Genomic DNA, 18,327 nt, shown 5'->3' with positions numbered 1-18,327 from the left:
AGAGAAATGGCTTAAATGAGTGTCTCTCTGTGAAGAGCTACTGTAGGAACTTGAATTCTTATTTTTACCAATTAGGATATAGTCAGATGTAACATTCTCCAGTCAAGGATAATCACATATAAATTGAATAGTAAATTTGGAAGGAGGTCTGAGAAGCTAAGCCCTTCCTATGCAGTTACTGTGGTGAGACATTAACTTGAGCAGGCTCAGGAAGAGGAAGGGGATTGGGAGGTTCCATAAAACCAAAGACAAAGAACAGAAACACTAAGCATCATGAATGGGGTCAGAGGTCTAACCACAACCCCACTTGCAGGTACTCCAAGGATGTGGCCCTTGTAAAGTTTCTAAGGCCTATTGATATCAGTGGAGCTAACCTCTGGGGGACATTGAAGGCACTTCTTATGCCTTCTTGAAGTCAATGGTGTGAAGATGCCATGGAAACTGAAGGCTCTGAAGACAGTAGGCTGGGAAGAGTCCAAGGGGAAGGAGGGAAGAATTTACTCTTTTGGGATAAAGGGCAAACCAGGCATTTCAGCCACTTAGAGAAAAAGGAAGTACATCTTATGCAGGTGAGCGTGGGAGTGAATGGTGGCTTCCCAACTGACAAAGGCTCTCACATAGATATTTTTGGTCTCAGGGGTAAATTTTTTTGACCAGTAAAGATGGCAGAAAGTTCAATTCTATTTTAATATTGGCTTTGATGTGGTAGAGTCACATAGTTTGATGAACTAGTATAGTTCTTTGACTGTCAGTCTCTTTGCTGTAGATTTTGCCTACGCAAGATTTCTGGGGATTTCCTATGCTTTTGGTAAGAAGGATTTTGTTTGTATTATCCTTCTTTCTGGTTCCTAAGAATTTAAGTCAGTGGGAGTAGTGAGCCTAGCTGATTATATGATTCAGTCAAGCCACCCTCAGGGCAGCTCTTTAACTTTATCAGCATGCCCCCAGTCATGGCCTCCTGCTGCTCCTTCTCTCTGTCCTCCCCTTCCTCTTCCTCTTTTCCTCCTCATTCTCTTCCTTTTGCCCCCTTCTTCTCCCTCCTTCTCCTTATGTCTTCTCCTCTTCCTCATCTTGATCTTCCTACCCAAGCTCCCCCTCCTCTTCTTCCCTTTTCTCTTCCTTCAGGTAGAAGATAAGAGTTCATTAGAGTAGAGCACTAACGAGATGGAACTCACACAGTGAACAAGCAGCCACGGACTAATATTTTCACATGGTAAGATGTTTTGAATCAATACGTAGTATCTGCATATGAGTTCCCATCACCTCTCATGCACACCATCCAATTGTGTACTTGGGGAGAGGTACAAAAGGCACTCAGTAGAGCAGAACTCAGTTTTGAAAATCTAATCTCATTGAACCTCCTTGTCACCAAGATCTATTACCAAGAACTCCATCCTGCGGGGAAATTGGACTGACCTTCTCTGGTTTTGCTCCCAGGCTTTGAACCATTTAACCAGATCTGAGTTAAATCCTTTTCTGACATAAATCTTTCTTTTCATGGATACATTTACATTTCAGGGTCCCTCATGTTTTAAGAAATGTGAATCCATTTTGTATCTTCTTAAAAAATATAATCTTTATGGCACAGCAAGCCAACTACATTATTCCTTCTAAGACTCACAAGGTTCTGCAGAACTTGTCTACAAGCACTAGGGTTGAATACACACTCATCATGTATTGTGTGAATACACAGTATGTCGGAAGTTATTAGAACATTGCCTATCGGTCTAATGCTGTACAGATACCATTCTGTTTAGAAGAACCTTTATAAAACAGTTCCTCAGAGAAACAATAGCTGTCATACTAATCCTTCTAGCTGCTTTCATGTGTCACAAACTGAACTATGTGATTTTCCTGTTCTTACAAGTTCAATCAGATTCCCTGTCTTGAGTCTTAAGAGAGGTGCCCCTTACAATCCTGCATTATTGAAGCTGATCTGTTCTTTTGGGAATTTTCAAAGAGCATCTGAAGTTGACAAGGACCTCTCTGGCCACTAGCTAATATTTCCACATCAATGGTAAGATTCTTTAAAACAATGAGTAATATCTACATATTCGTCTCCATCATGTCCCTCATGCACAACTCCCAACTGTGTGCATCTCATCTCTTGAGAGTGCTCTACTCTAATGAACCCTCTCTGCTACATGGAAAAAGAGAAAAGGGAAGAAGAGGAAGAGAAAGAGGAGGAAAGGAGCTTGGGGAGGAAGATCAAGATGAAGAGGAGAAGAAAGACAGAAGGAGAAGGAGGGAGAAGAAATGAAGGGAACAGGGAGATGAGGAGAGTGAGGAGGAAGAGAGGAGGAAGACAGCGAGGAGGAGGACCAGCGGGAGGACAGCATGATGATCTGCTTTCCAGGCAAGACAGTCTCTCCTGACTTCAAGCGTCACATTCCTCATTTCAATCATCTCCAGCTTCTTCTGCAAATAGGTCCTGTCTTCCCCAGCACATCTCAGGATCTGTCTTCTCCAGTCAACACCAGGTTGTCCCTTGAGCAAACTCTCAGTCTGTTCTGACATTCTTTTGTCCTTTGGTATGGTAGGCGCAGTTGTACATTTTACTGTAATCATGTCTGCTCATAGAGTTCCTGTATTCAGTCTGTCACTCTGAAGATGGTAAGTTCTTTAAAGGGTAATGTCATGCTGCATGCTCTCACTGTTGTCCTCTGTACACCTAATGCTCCATGTGGTGTTCTATTATGTAAAGGACATCCTTGACTGGAATTAAGCCTCCTGGTCTCTGTGGAACTTTCAGCCTGGACACTGTTTATTCAGCCATTAAAGCATTTATCACAGGTGTTTCCAAGTGCATTGTGTGAGGTCTGTGTGACTCATGGCCCTGTCCAGTTCATCTCTTTTATCTCACAAAGAACCCAAGATAGCACTCTTTATAAAAAGAACTCAACAATACTGCCTAATTAAGTCTCTATTAAATTTTAACTTTCTGTATACCTTTTTCTTGTGGAGGAACAGAGACTTTCGAAGTCAAAGATTGTGCTGGAAAAAACTGTATTGACATTTGGCACATGCGAGAGGGAAAGAACGGTTTGATGCTTTTCTAATTCATTATTTAAACAGAGAGCTGCATTCTAATTTTAAACAGTCAGTTGTCAAACCTTCAATGGATAAGAAACAGTTGCCATATGAAATCCAATGGCAGATGTTAAATATAGGCACTTATAATATAAATGTTAATCTATCAATTTGTTTTGCTGCACTGGGTATAAGATTTCACCTCATTGTTAATGCCACTACAGATTAATGTAAGTATAACTGTAAAAAGAAACATAAAAGCTGTATTTTCTATTTTAACACTTAAGATAACCTCAAGATCGAGCCAGCTAGTAACTGATTACCTTTTTCTGTTTTTCTTTTTACTTTGTTTTATCCTGACAGTATTTCATTCCTTATAGGGCAGACTTTTTTTTAATGGGGAGTTATTCACTAAGCCTTTGAGTAATTTTAATTAAAATTCAGCTCAAATCAAGCCCTTATGCTTGGAAAAAGCATCTGCTATGCTTCCCCCACTTAAGAACTTGAGCTGAAAATAAGAGCATTTTTCCTGAAGTGAAAGTGCTGCGTCTGTGTGAAGTTAAAATAGCTTCAGAGAACAATTTTCAACACATTTTGGAGAATTATGATTTTAAAAATGCAACTTTGAGAAAACAACACGGATGCCTTGTGGGACCTGATGCCTCTTCTTCCTATATGACATAATCACTTCTCCACAGCATGCAAAGTGAATCCTTTGAACCCTGATTGACTCTGGGTTCTTTTGTGTGACTCAGAGCAAAGTTACAGAATAATGCCTACCATATTAGAAGAGCCTATTAGTATTTCTGAAGGAATGAATGAACTTGCCTTTGTCCACTTATTTCTTCTCATTGTATTAACTCTAGTTACTGGTTACTTGACCTCCTGAGTCTTTTCCCCCTTATTAATTAATTTGTTTATTCACTTCACAGTCTGGTCACAGCCCCCTTCCTCCACTCCTCCCAATCCCACCCTCCCATTCCTCCCCCATTTCTCTATCCTCAGAGTCCCTCCCTATTCTCTCTCTCCTCAGAGAATTCTTGAGACTTAATTGATGGAAACTAAATAGATCTGCAGAAGATCAAGAAAGAAGAAGTGTTTTCTGAAAATAATAAAAGGAGAATTGTGACAATATATTTTTATTCCTTGGAAAACTCACTTTTATCTTCCAGGAAATTCTTTTTTTTTTTTTAAGCTGAGAAAAAAAATTTTAATAACACATACATACACATACATTCAGAAGACTTAAGACAGTATAAAATTTTAAAGGGAGAAAAAAAACACATTGCATTTACTGCCTAAGAGCTAGATTAACTGGCTGACAAGAATGCCCCGGGGAAACTGAGGCCCAGATAAGGTGCGCCTGCACCATAGAGTAGGCATACCCATGAGATTAAATTGTGCTGACTGACTCACACACCCACCACCTGAAATTCTTTAAAAAATATAAATCTATTTTTATCATGAATAGCGCTCCCTATGAATATATTGTAAGAACTACTGCAGGCACTAATTAGCCAAAATGAAAGTATTCTCCAGGTCAGTTTGGTTTTGCTTGAGGCAACAATTCTGTTTCTTGAGTTAGATCTTCTGGCTGTTTTAGAAAGGCTTGTAGCTTTAAATCCCTAACTCTGTATTGGGATGGCACTTGTATGACATAGATATTCATTTGTCTGGTGGACCAGGAGTTTTGTTTCACAGATGTCTGGGCCCAGGCCTCCGCACACAGCCATATTCACTACCCCGTGGCATGTATTTAAAAAGGATATGTCATAGTTTCTAATTTCATAGAATATAGTGTTACCAATAACACACACCAAACTAGTGAGTTTTTGATTAAACCAATAGGGATCATAGAAAACAATAAAAAATATTCTTTTTGTAGTACTGGTAGTCAAAGCCAGAAACTTGCACATACTTGGCAAGAGCTCTCCCACCCATTTACATCTCTCAAGGTGCTCTTTTCAGGATGAAATACGGTAATTGAAAATATAAATTAGATAGGCATGCCAGTCCCTGTTTGTGATCTCTTAAGATTATAGTACTGGCTCCTACATAATTTAGCTCTTTGTAAAACTGTTTTTGCTGAATCTATATATTATATGCAGTACAATAATTTCTCATATATATATTCCCCATACAATGATTTTGAAGTAACCGTGTCTTCATCATGACATAATCATTTGTTCAAAAGCTCTAGCAATGCACACAACAATAGTATTCTAAAATCTGAATAAGTAACCGAAACTATAAGTTCATATTTTTATTAAATAGCCTCAAGTGCAACTCGGTCACCTCAAGGGATTTCAACTAGGATATTCAACCCATAGACAGATGCAACAACAATGTGCCTGTTGGTTTATAACAGGTCAGGTATAGGGAGACTATTTTCCTGTTTCCCCCTTTTTCTCTATGTTCAGAGACATTATAGATTCTTCTTTTCCAGTCTTAAAGTTATCAATATCTCTAATCATTTCTGTATATAGGCATCGGAATAATTTCTTTATTGATTTATTAAGAGTGAAATAATCTTTAGTGTGGGCTCGATTTGGTCACCTCCCATCTTGTTTCTACCATCCAGATGCTGAAGGGACAACCTCATGTAGACTATTTGTCTATCCCTACACCTCACCCTGATGCATTCCAGCTTCTTTCCCCACCTTCACCCTGAACCTACTCCATTCAGGCTCCTTGTCTCCTGAAAGACAAGTCTACCAAGAGTCCACTAGACACCTTTCTATCTGTTCCTTGTAATGCTTCTAATGGCTACTACTTCTTCCCTAAATGAGTCTGACTGTGGCTTCTGTAATACAGTTTCCACTTGACTCTCTTCTTGTCTGTGCTAATTGTTCCCATTATTCTTTAATGATTGCATTCTCTTCTCCTGTTCCTTGGCATTCTTCCTCTCTTGACTTTCACCTATAGGTACATGTGTGTTGAGATAACACATCTCTTATGACATTAACTGCTTATACACAAGTTAAACTTGTGGCCTTAATGAAACAAAAACCTTTCCATTCATTTTTTTTTTTTTTTTTATGAATCTTCTGCATTCCACTGTGGAGTTCTGTTATACCTGGTACATGAAGCTTGTTAATCTTCCTTTGTGTATTTTTCACCCATGCTCTGTAAGCTTTCTAAGGGGAGAATATTCAGATAGTATACAGCAGTTGTTCTGTGGTTGTTGGCAATGTACATGATGAATGAATGCAAAAGCAACGGAATGCCATGGTTTTCCTCACTATGAAAAGTAACTCATTTGCCATACCCTTTTATAAAAGTTGCAAATGCTGGATCAAGATGGCTCATAAATATTTTCCTCTGCTTCAACTTAACATGCTTTTGAACTTTTCATAAGTATTGAAAAGAACCACTGAAGACGTCTTGAAATCCTGCTTCCTAATAATGGAAGGTTTGGCCTAAGCCTTCCAGAGTACCATGAGTGAAAGCGACAGTCATAAAAGGTTCAGATATGAGAGGTGGGTACCACTGTGAGTCACAGGACCGTGGCTGAGCTACAGTCCTACACATGGCTGTTCCCTGTTTGAGGAGTAGAGAATTATTGGACGTTGGGTTTGAATGAAATGATGGCTAAAAGTCACTGTAAATTGAATATGCTTCCCAGACTCTTAATGTTTTTAAGAAGTTCCCGGACTTCACTCCAGAATGCTCTCAAGTACTGACAACAAACATTTTGCAGAGATGTGGACTCTATGAAATAACAAAGCGAAGTCTGACAAGTCATTATTCTTTGGCCTAATGAATGCTTGGTATGAATTTTCCAAAGACCCCAAGATGTAACCAAATAGATTGATTCGACTTTTTGCTCATTTTCTTATGGAAAAAGTTGCCCTCCTTCTATGAAATTAACAGATTTGGTTATTTGATAATGTGGTATAAGCTTGCTCTCCACTTAAATATTTTTGGACTTGGCCAAAGATGAAATGGATCCAGCAAGATATTAGAAAATTATAGGAGGGGAGAGGCACTCTGAAAAGGATGTAAAGTAAATAAATAAATAATTGAAGAAAATTATATTACAAATGAGATGAAGGAGGTATGCAGATGAATAAACTACATGATGTACACACTTGTTTTTAAAAGCAATGAGTCTAATATAAAGGCTGACCATAATTTCTTATACATAGAAAACTCTCCCAGGCATGATTTATCCTCATGGGCACTTTTTCTTCAATTGTATCAGTGCATAGAATATTTGGTAATTATAAGACAAAAAGAAAAACTGGTAAAAAAACATTTACAGGTAAACATCAGAATATAATCTGTTTGTTGTTCAATGTACACACTGCAGAATTATAACAATAAGAAACAATGGGAAAGAAAAGATTAATCAAGGTCTAGGTACAAAGAGGTCTCCCTGGTGCTTGTCATTTCTGCAGTGCTACTGCATTGCAGAGTATATACCTCAAGTCACTGCAGAGTATATCGTCAAGTCACTGCAGAGTATACCGTCAAGTCACTGCAGAGTATATTGCCAAGCCACTGCAGAGTGTATACGTCAAGTCACTGCAGAGTATATACGTCAAGTCACTGCAGAGTATATACCTCAAGTCACTGCAGAGTATATCGTCAAGTCACTGCAGAGTATACCGTCAAGTCACTGCAGAGTATATACATCAAGTCACTGCAGAGTATATCGTCAAGTCACTGCAGAGTATATCGTCAAGTCACTGCAGAGTATACCGTCAAGTCACTGCAGAGTATATACGTCAAGTCACTGCAGAGTATATTGCCAAGCCACTGCAGAGTGTATACGTCAAGTCACTGCAGAGTATATACGTCAAGTCACTGCAGAGTATATACGTCAAGTCAACGCAGAGAATATTGCCAAGCCACTGCAGAGTATATCGTCAATTCACTGCAGAATGTATACGTCAAGTCACTGCAGAGTATATATATCAAGTCTGTAAGCAACACTTTTATCTGAAGTTGCACACGATTGTGCCTTTCAAGAGTCTGCAGTCATTCAGAGGATTTTCTTCCCTGAAAAAATAATATAGATTCAGAAGAGAGAAATGAATTTCCAGGGATCAGGATTTGCAAGGCTCAATACTTAAGCATAGAGGTTTGACACTTTGGAGAACAGAATTGTATCATCCTACATGTCCAGTTTTCATGACAGTCAAATGAACCAGTGAATGAAAGGATTTGGGGTAGAATATAAGAAGCGATAGTTTTGAAGTGTTCACCTTTTCAAGGTGAAGGTTTGTAAGCCAACTCCTAGAACAATTAAGATCCAAGAGAAGAAACATCAGATTTACCGAAGAGAATTTGTATTTTCTATGTTCTCTGAGGAGAATTTTCATGCTTCAGGTAGGTAGGAAGAAGAGAATAATCTCAGTGCCTCCTGACTCAGAGATAACCGCAATGAGTAGTTCCTGTTAGTTGTTTCTAATACTATGTCTGCACAGTGTGAAGAACTGCATAATTCTAAGTGTGTTTTATTGTTGTATGATGATATTACCAGTCCCCTAAAGCATCAGAGCTGGATGAGGACATCACTGTGCCATGGGCACTATGCTGGACTCATCAGTTGCTTAATAAAGCTCATCTCATCTTGACACTTGGAGATTTTCATCTGTTGGTGTCACAATACAACAGATGAGAATAAGAAAGTAAGAATATTCAGCCCACATCACAGTTTATCAAAACATAATTGATCTATGAGAGTAAGCAACCACTTTATCACATTTAGGCCATCTTGCATTTTACCAAGAGTATTTATTATATTCTCTTAACTATTTCACTTCCTCTTTTATTTCTAAAAATTTTGTGTGTGGGGTTATATATGTTTTTGTGTTTTTGTATGTTCATGGGTATGTGCATATGGAACTATTCATGTAGTCCCACAATTTTTATTTTCTTGGATCTAGTAAGCACACATCAAAACCAACTGCCTATGCCAATTGAGTGAGACCCCAGACATCACAACTTAAAACAATGTTCCATATGGTCTTCATGAAAGTGACAATGTCCCCAGATACCCATTTTGTCTTGATATATTATTTCTGAGAACTTATATATTAATGAAACATCTTAGAAAGAGTTCTGTGTTGCCTAACTTGGGAGACCTAATCTTTAGACTTCCATTGAGAAAAAAGGCAATAATTATACGAGGCACCGATGTTTAGATTATTAACAATTTGGCCTTGGGTTTAGCTCTTGGTTTAGTTCAGCTTAGCATCTATAATTAGAAATGAGGGAGTTAAAAGGACAGTGGAACCTGATGTATTTTATGGTTTCCCTCACAGGAAAGCTTACAAGTTAATCTTGAGAGGTGAGTCTCTTCCAAGTACAAACTCTGACAAGCTACATAGCATAGCACCTACTTTGAAAGAAAAAAGTTAGATTTAGCAATGTGTGCCTACAGTCATTTCCTTTATTTTCCTGTATTGCAGGTTTGCATAAAACTTGTTATGGAACCAAGGTTGATCTTGAACTTCTCGTTTTCTTATGTCATTTCCTGAGAACTGAAGGTACAGGGATATGTCACTGTGTCCTGCCTATATGGTGCTTGGGGGTCACACTATGGGCTTTGTGAATACTATAGAAACATTCTACCAACCGAGGTATATTCCCAGCTCCTGTATCATTTTTTATTTTCTCAAAAAAAAAAATACACCTATGCCAACTGGAACAGTAATCAAAGCATTGTGTTACCCAAAGAACATTGTATACAAGTATATACTGTCTCCCACTTTTAATGATTATCCCAGTTTGAAAATAGGAAGTGAAATTTTATGTGGCCAGGAGGGGTTAACAAAGAGCTGAGAATAATTAATAAATAAAAACTAAGAAGTTGTAGGGTGCCATATAAACAATGCTACTCATCGCACCTAGATGGGAAGAGGCATTGGTAGGCTGGGTGGGCATGTGCTAGGCATATAATGCACTATGACAGTACATGCAGAGGGTATTCCGTGCCACAGCAAGTTCAAGGTTAATTTTGTTGACCTCTGCTAGAAAGTCTGGTAGCTCCTTGACTCAAGAAGATTTAAAGTACTTAAACAGTAGATGAAAAGACAACCAAACTGACCCTGTGATGAAAAAATAGAGGAATTTGTGATTAATTTTTACAAACACAGGTGATGGATCACGACAATGCAGAAAGAGATGGAAAACTGTTTGATCATTAAAAGCAGTTCTGGGTCTTTTTTTGCTGGCATCACTCTTGGTTGCACTGAACTTATGAAGAACAATTTCGGAAACTCTCATAATTACACCACCCAGAACCCAAAAAAGGATCTAAGAAATATCTTTTGTGAGAAAAGACACCTGAACATTTAAGTAGAAACATCCACTGGCAGGTGCTCCAGGGTAAGAAACTGACCAAACAGAATTGATCAGCGTCTGCGTTTGAACACTAAAGGATGCATTTTCTTTTTAGAATTGCTTTGGTAAATCTTTTTGCCTGCTAGGCAATTAGTAGTAGACAGAGCTACTGATGAAGCTCACTCTTGATTTTGATAACAAAAGGAACTCATAGCTCTGGCTGCCTATCATTTTGTAGGCTTGGGAACATGCATGCATTCATCTCCAACCAAATGCCAGCAGCATAACTTACGTGGGTTAAATGTGGGTGGCACAACACACTCCTTTTCAAAGGGATTTAAATTTGATACTAGATTTATCAGAAGAGTAGGACTAATGGGATTCCCTTTATTGATGTTACTGGAACTTAAAATTCAAATCAGGAAGATCTGACATCATAGTCACTTGAGCTCCAGTGCGACTGCCATCTTCTCCCTGAATTTTACTAACAGAGCCATCTGAAAGAAAGCCCTCTCCTTGATTTTCAGAACTATGTTTCTTGTTTTGCTTTTCTTTTGATTGATCTCTACACTTTTTGGTGTGTGTTCTGAATTGCTAATGCTGGATATGGTAGAAAGAAAGAAAGTACTGAAACATTCTAGGAAAACATGGAACTTTGTCGAATACTGCCACGAAATGCCAAGGTCATGAGAGAAAGGAATTCCTCCCAGACTGATATCTTTGTGTTAAAGGAGCTGGATACAGTAGTAAAAATTTTACCCATCTCTCTTGGCAAGAATTCTTAGCTAGTGGAAGGCTGAAAGTATGGGAAAATCATGACGTGGCCTATTTTTATAGAATCTACATTTGGATATAGACTGGAGAATATTCAGCTATAGCAAACAGATTTCTATATATAATCAAATTATAAAAAAAATGATGGTGTCTTTGTTTAGTGGGCAATCTCATTTTCCATCTACCTAGATGTTTTGTATAGCATTTATTTTAAATTACCTTTTCTACAGAGTCTTTTGGCTTTCAATCCAAGGGAATAGCAATCAGTGTGAATTGTCAGAATGGGAACAACACTGGGAAAGAGGAGCCGCTGGATAAGATGTGTATCTTCTCTGAAGTCGGGAGAAAAGGACTCTTATTAAGCAGATGAACTGAGGATGCCTTAACGATCTAAAGCAGAAGGACACAGGTGTCCAAAGGACTTTTATGCACAGGGGCATTTTGAGATCTGGCTGCAGATCCCCATGAGCCAATCTTCACTGTTCTTTCTTGCATTAATAATTTTCAGGGAAGGATTTGGATTTCAGAAGTACTCTGTCCTGTAAGGACTAGAGAGAAAACTTTTTGGGATAGTGTAAAAGGTTAAATCCATGGTTAACTACATGTTTATTTCTTCAAATTCATTGCCATTCACATCAGCCTCACATTTCGCCCTCTAGGAATACCAAACAATTAGTGGTTCTCTATACCGTGAAACCTCCCACCTTTGTCACATGAGAACTTTCACCCAAAACCATCTTGCCATCTTTCCTTTCCTAGGGAATGCTTATTTTTGTATTGTGACCCAACAACAGCACTGTTTTCTTCAGGACATCTTCTCTGCAGATTGTAAGCCTCATGTCACTTTCTACAGTCTAACTGCTCCGGCTCCATATGCCCAGGTCATTTTGCTATACAGTGCCCTCTCCCAAAGCATGACATGGATTAAGACTGACACACAATCTAATGCCGAGTTTAGTAAGGCCCTACTCTAATGGACAGATGATCAATCATGTATTGTTGGCATGCTGCTGATTGTTCTTGTGCTGTTGGGAAGAGAAAAGGAACACAGAGAACTACATGCGACTTTATTTTGAAAATGTGTGTCCACAATCTGGGAGATAAGATTACCTTTATAACTAAGACACGAAGGTGTTATACCAAAGTGCATCTATCTCTTGTAGATTTCTAAAGAATTGGAAAAAAAATGGGGTAGCTGCCCCCAGTGGCCTAAACTTAATTGGAAATATCCACACCTCTGCAATGTTTTGTCTCAAAACAGAACTTGAGAAGTTCAAAAATCCTCCTTTTATAAAAAATGAATGCTTTCTTACTTTCTTATATCACTATATTTATGTGCTTTATGTAGAAAACATTATGAATGAGTGATTTTGAGCTATCGCCGGAATTTACCCACACAAGGGAGATGATAAATCTTGTTCATCTATGAATAATTTAATTCTTTCTGCTGCAGGCATTGAAGGAAATGTTGCCGAACCCACTCAAAGTATAGAAACAATCCTGGCAAGGCCAGCTGTGTCTGCTACTGTTGTTTGCTGTAAGCAGAGATGTAGTTAATGTGTATTTTCTTAGATGTATTTAATGTGTATTATAAAAGCATTTGTGCGAGAGTGTGTGTGTGTGTGTGTGTGTGTGTGTGTGTGTATGTGTACACGTACATGAGCAGCTTTGATGGCCTATGTAGGAAATGCATTGGCTCCTCTTTAAGCAAATGCATATCTAACTCAGGCAGGCAGTAGTGTCTGAATTTTTTTTATCCCTTGTCGTTAGATTACCAGTAATGGTTTGGCAGAAAGCCTGGCGCAATTGTCCCCAAGTGCTGTAACACCAATTTGTGAGGGCATTTAAAGAGAACTTTTTGTATTAACTCTTATCTTACCTCATTAGGAAATACAACTTATTTATAAAATGTATGTACACTTTGACATTTAGGTCTGTATATTTAGTGTTCAAAATGGTATGAAAATGCTCATGGCAAATACAGAAGTGTCTGTTTGATTATTATTACTGAGTCTCCAAGAACCACTTCCAACTATCCATGCTTATTTCAAAATATTTTATTATATTATTTAATTTGGTTGTGCATATTTGTGTGTGAGTGTGCAAGCCTCAGTACATATGTGGTGGTCAAAGGACAGCCTGCATGAGGTTGTCCTCTCCTTCTATCATGTGGTCCCTCGGAATTTAATGTCGGTCAAGATTGCCAGTACATGATTTCAGTCACTGAGCCATATCAGAGGCCAAGCTTACGTACTTTTAAAGATTTGAAAAAGCAGAGAAACGGCAACAAAAAGCCTCTATGCTTGTGATTTAAATTCTTATCCACAATTTCTTCTTGCTTTCCGAATGCTGTAGATATAAAAATTTCTTTGGTTTTTCCTGTTGCAGCAATATGTCAGGATCCAGGTAACCTTCTTAAGGTTTTTTTTTAAAAAACAAAACAGTGAAGTTCAGTAGCTACATGTAAATGACCTTCACGAATTTCTGCCTACAGTGAGAAATGCTATGGGTAATTCTCAGAAAGCAGAGTCTGATAGAATAAGTTATTGCCTAAGACAAAAGCAGGCTTTTCTGCAAGCTGTATTGTGTCTTTGAGGCCACGAGGGGATCGTATAGAAACTGAAGCAATAATTTACCCCTATGCAATGAAAAAATAATGTAACTTGCACACTAGGACTCTTTGCTTCATTACACTAAACGCTTCCCTCATGCCATTTAAAGGAGAGATTGCAGTCCTGTAAGTCTAAGCAGCTGAGATCTATGTTCCCATGTTTGGGAAATGGTTATACAGGATATTTTCCAGCCTTCTGAATGTTTTAGGTGCTAGGCAGTTTCAAAACGTGGATGATAGCAGGCTTCAAAACTTAATGCACTGGAAGAAGGCAGTTGTCTGGTTCTTTGAAGCGTTTCTTAAAACAGATCAGCATGAGCCCCCAGAGCTCCAAAGAAACCTGCTGATCCCACTTCAATGATCATTTGGAGATGTTGCAGACATCATGGTACTTTCTAAATTTTACTGAAACCCCAAGGTAAAATATAAACAAAATGTAATCACGGCAAAGTATTGTGATAAGAATTTCTTCTACCAGACTAACGTAGAAAAACTGCTGTTGTACAAGCATGAGGACTTGAGTTGAATTTCCCACAAGCCTCAGAAAAAGCCAGTGGGTAGCACCCTTGTTATCATAGCACTTGGGAGGCAGGAGATAGATGACCTGTGGGAACTTACTCACCCATCAGCCAATGTAGCCTACTAGTTAATTTCTAGTCCTGTGAGAGAGCTTGCCTCTAAATAAATAAATAAATAAATAAATAAATAAATAAGTAAATAAAAAATAGACAGACAGACAAGCAGACAGATAGACAAATGAATGAATAAATAAATGAATAATGTGGAGAGTGCTTAGGGAAGGACACTGTCCTTTGTCCTCTACATGGATACATACACATGTGTGCCTGCATTCACACACATATGAGCCCCGTGCACATGTACTTGTATACAAACATTTAACTGTACTTGCATGAACATAGATACATAAAAACATAAAATTATGCTTCCCACAACTTTGGCCAAATTATTTCTTTTTCTATAATATAAAATGAAAATATACTTCCAAATTATTTTAAAATATGCTTATCTCCTAGTTAAAATGGAAGATGGATTAAAATTGCTAATTAAAGACAACCCGAGTAATCCTATCAGACTGAACAATGACAAAGAACAGTTATGCACTGTCACAGCTGCCTACCTTGATACCTACACATGACCCACATATCTAGGATACTCTTTGGATAGAGTTACGTTTTGGAAGCATTCAATGTATAGAGTAAGTCCTAGTTTACACAGCCATTGAACTTCAACATAACACACATTCTGTTAAGGAAAGTAGGTATTCCTTGGTTTTGTTTTACTCATTTATTACTTCTTTCATAGGAAAATTTTTCAGGTAATAACTTTAGAAAATAATTTTATTAAAGTCAATACTTTTTTTCAAAGCTTTAATATTTCTGATTTTGAAGCAAGTGAAGGGAAAACAATCAAGTAATAGGTGTTGAAGTTGAGGGAGGCCTTCCTTCCTCTTTGGAAAGTCTTAAGCCAGAAATAAAAACTAACTTAATAGATTAATAATACATGGCCATGTTGTAAAAAGGAGTAACAATGTAAGACTTTCAAAGATAGGTGAAAAAGGAAAATCTTGTGTGAGTTCTGAGTGATTTTCTTATTTTTTATATATCCCAAATAATATACCCCAATAACAATAAATATTACTGAATGGTTTGTCAATTTAAAAATAATGCTTTTTATCAAGAGAATGAAAATAAATTAGTAGATAGTGAAAATACTTACAAAGAATGCTATCATATTATAAATTGTTTTAAAATATATTTCTTTTACTTTTAACTTATGTATATGTGTTTCATGCATTGTGTGCATGCATGTATGTGTGCATTTGTGCATGTGTTTGTATAGGTAGTCTGTGTGCATGAGCATGCATTTGTGCATGCATGTGTGCATGTGTGTGCATACATGTGTGTGTATGTGTGTGCATGTGTGTATGTGTGTATACATATGTGGATGCAGTGTCAAAGAGGCCAGAGGCATTGAATCTTCTGGAGCTAGAGTTCTAGGAAGCTATGAATTTCTGCATATGAGTTCTAGATACTATTCCTAGGGTTTTATATATACTTAATACAACATAACAGGTATAACTGAAGTAGAATTTACCAAACCATATTTGATGATTTGAAACATTCTTTCCGTGTGTCTCTTTCTTTGCCCTCTCCAACTATATGTTAGAAAACAGTAGACTTAAGGGGAAGTGAACCTGTGCATGAAGAACATCCATGAAGCCATATTGTTAGTGTAGGCCAGGATCTCTAAGAGAAGAGAAAATCTATAGCAATTTGCTTGATTCAAAATCCGTAAACATCCCATGAAGCATTTCCTAGAATTACTGCTATCAAGAACACAAATTAAATTTGCTGACTTAAATTACAATTCCAGGGACCCTAGCAAAGTGCCTTAAAATGTGTAATCCTTTAAATGTCTCATTACTCTTAGATATTATCCCAGATTTTATCCCAGCACTCACAGATAAATGCTAGGCATGAACAGAGTTTGAGTGATATAGGTGTTATTCAAGGATATGTATTCCTAAAGTACAATGTGTTACTGTTCCCCTGTCTCTAAGCCTGGTCCTCTAACCTCACTTACTAGTAATGGTAGGGGGTGTGGATTAAACTTGCATTCAAGTATTCTTTCATTCATCTAGTTCTCTATATGCATGAGCAGTTTGTAGAGATGGAAAACCGAGCATTTCATAGCTGCTCTTCACATCCTGCACGAGTTCCCTATTAGAAGTTTCTTTGAATTCCCCTAATTATTTATGGCCAGGATTACCCAATGATTGGCAGGAAGATGGCCAAGTTCTTAGCATTGTATAAGATGGGAGCATTGCAAAAAAGGCAAGGACTTGAGAACCAAAGATCTAAGGAAAGAGAGTCAACAGATGTGACCAGGACAAAAGATGTCAGCATTACATCATCACATCACATGCTCGCATATTCTCCAGCATAGAGCAGTGCACTAGCATTCCTCAGTGTACGCACAGGTGTGTGGTACTTTATAACTAGGCACTGGAGACTTGGGGATGCTTAATCACATGCGAGTTTGTAAATCTACTGGATGGCGCTCTCTATAGATATTTCAGTCCTTCCTCTTTTCAGACGTCTTGGTAGGATTGCGTTTCCTACCTTGCTAAACTAGCTAGGTGTGACTGTATGATTAATTTTGGCCAAGAAAAAAAAAATTTTGGCCAAGGAAGAGATGAGGATTGAAGTGTGGAGAAAGCCTTCAGTCAACATATAATGACTAACTGGCTTGCATGAGAGGAAATTCTAGTTTTCTATATCACACTGAGATTGGAGCTTGCTTTCTCAGGAAGCCACACCTAATACATTTGTCTATGTTGTAATTTAAACATATATAATAAGGAAACTACAGATGTATCTTACCTACAAAATAGTGTGCAATATTGGATTTACATTAGAAGATACACTTTAATGACATTTTTATGTATATGATTGTTTCACCTGCATGTCCATATGGGTACACAAGTGTACAGTGTCCACAGAAGCCAAAAAGGGCATGCTATGCAGCTGCTGGGAACTGAACCCATATCCTATGCAGGAGCAGTAAGTGCTCTTAACTGATGAGCTACCCTTCTAGTCATAAAGAATAGTTATGTTCACTTGAGGTTTTAGCATATGACAATTCTTCAGTGAGTTTGTTTTTCTACATGTATAGTAAGGGGCAGTCTGAGATTTAGAACTTCTTTTATATTAGAAGATCAACTTCAGCAAAGTAGCTGGATATAAAATTAACTCAAGCAAATCAGTGGCCTTCCACTACACAAAGGATAAACAGGCTGAGAAAGAAATTAGGGAAACAACACCCTTCACAATAGTTACAAATAATATAAAATACCTTGGTGTGACTCTAACTAAGCAACTAAAAGATCTGTTTGACAAAAACTTCAAGTCTCTGAAGAAGGAAATTGAAGAAGATCTCAGAAGGTGGAAAGATCTCCCATGCTTGTGGATTGGCAGGATTAATATAGTAAAAATGGACATCTTACTGAAGGCAGTCTACAGATTCAATGCAATCCCCATCAAAATTCTAACTCAATTCTTCAGAGACTTAGAAAGAGTAATTTGCAAATTCATCTGGAATAACAACAACAAAAAAAAACAGGATAGCCAAAACTATTCTCAACAATAAAGGAATCTCTGGTGGAATCCAGACCTTAAGCAGTACAACAGAGCAATTTGATAAAAACCGCATGGTACTGGTACAATGACAGGCAGGTAGATCAATGGAATAGAATTGAAGACCTAGAAATGAACCCACAAACCTATGGCCACTTGATCTTTGACAAAGGAGCTAAAAACATCCAGTGGAAAAAAGACAGCATTTTCAACAAATGGTGCTGGCTCAATTGGCAGTTAACATGTAGAAGAAGGCCAACTGATCCACTTGTATCTCCTTTATAAAGCTCAAGTCCAAGTGGATCAAGGACCTCCACATAAAACCAGATACACTCAAACTAATAGAAAAGAAAGTGTGGAAGAGCCTCGAGCACATAGCACATAGAATAGAATGGCAATAGCTTATGCTCTAAGATCAAGAATTGACAAATGGGACCTCATAAAGTTGCAAAGCTTCTGTAA

The 18,327-nt window shown here is 37.8% G+C and overlaps 1 protein-coding gene across 21 annotated transcripts in view; it reads right to left on the bottom strand.

Annotated features, from left to right (window-relative positions):
* Positions 1 to 18,327, bottom strand: part of Dtna (dystrobrevin alpha) — a 342,328-nt gene that overhangs the window by 217,694 nt on the left and 106,307 nt on the right. The gene's annotated exons all lie outside the window — the stretch shown is intronic.

This window comes from Mastomys coucha, unplaced genomic scaffold, assembly GCF_008632895.1.
Source record: "Mastomys coucha isolate ucsf_1 unplaced genomic scaffold, UCSF_Mcou_1 pScaffold13, whole genome shotgun sequence".
NCBI classification, from domain to species: domain Eukaryota; kingdom Metazoa; phylum Chordata; class Mammalia; order Rodentia; family Muridae; genus Mastomys; species Mastomys coucha.
This window is presented reverse-complemented; position numbering and strand designations above follow the sequence as displayed.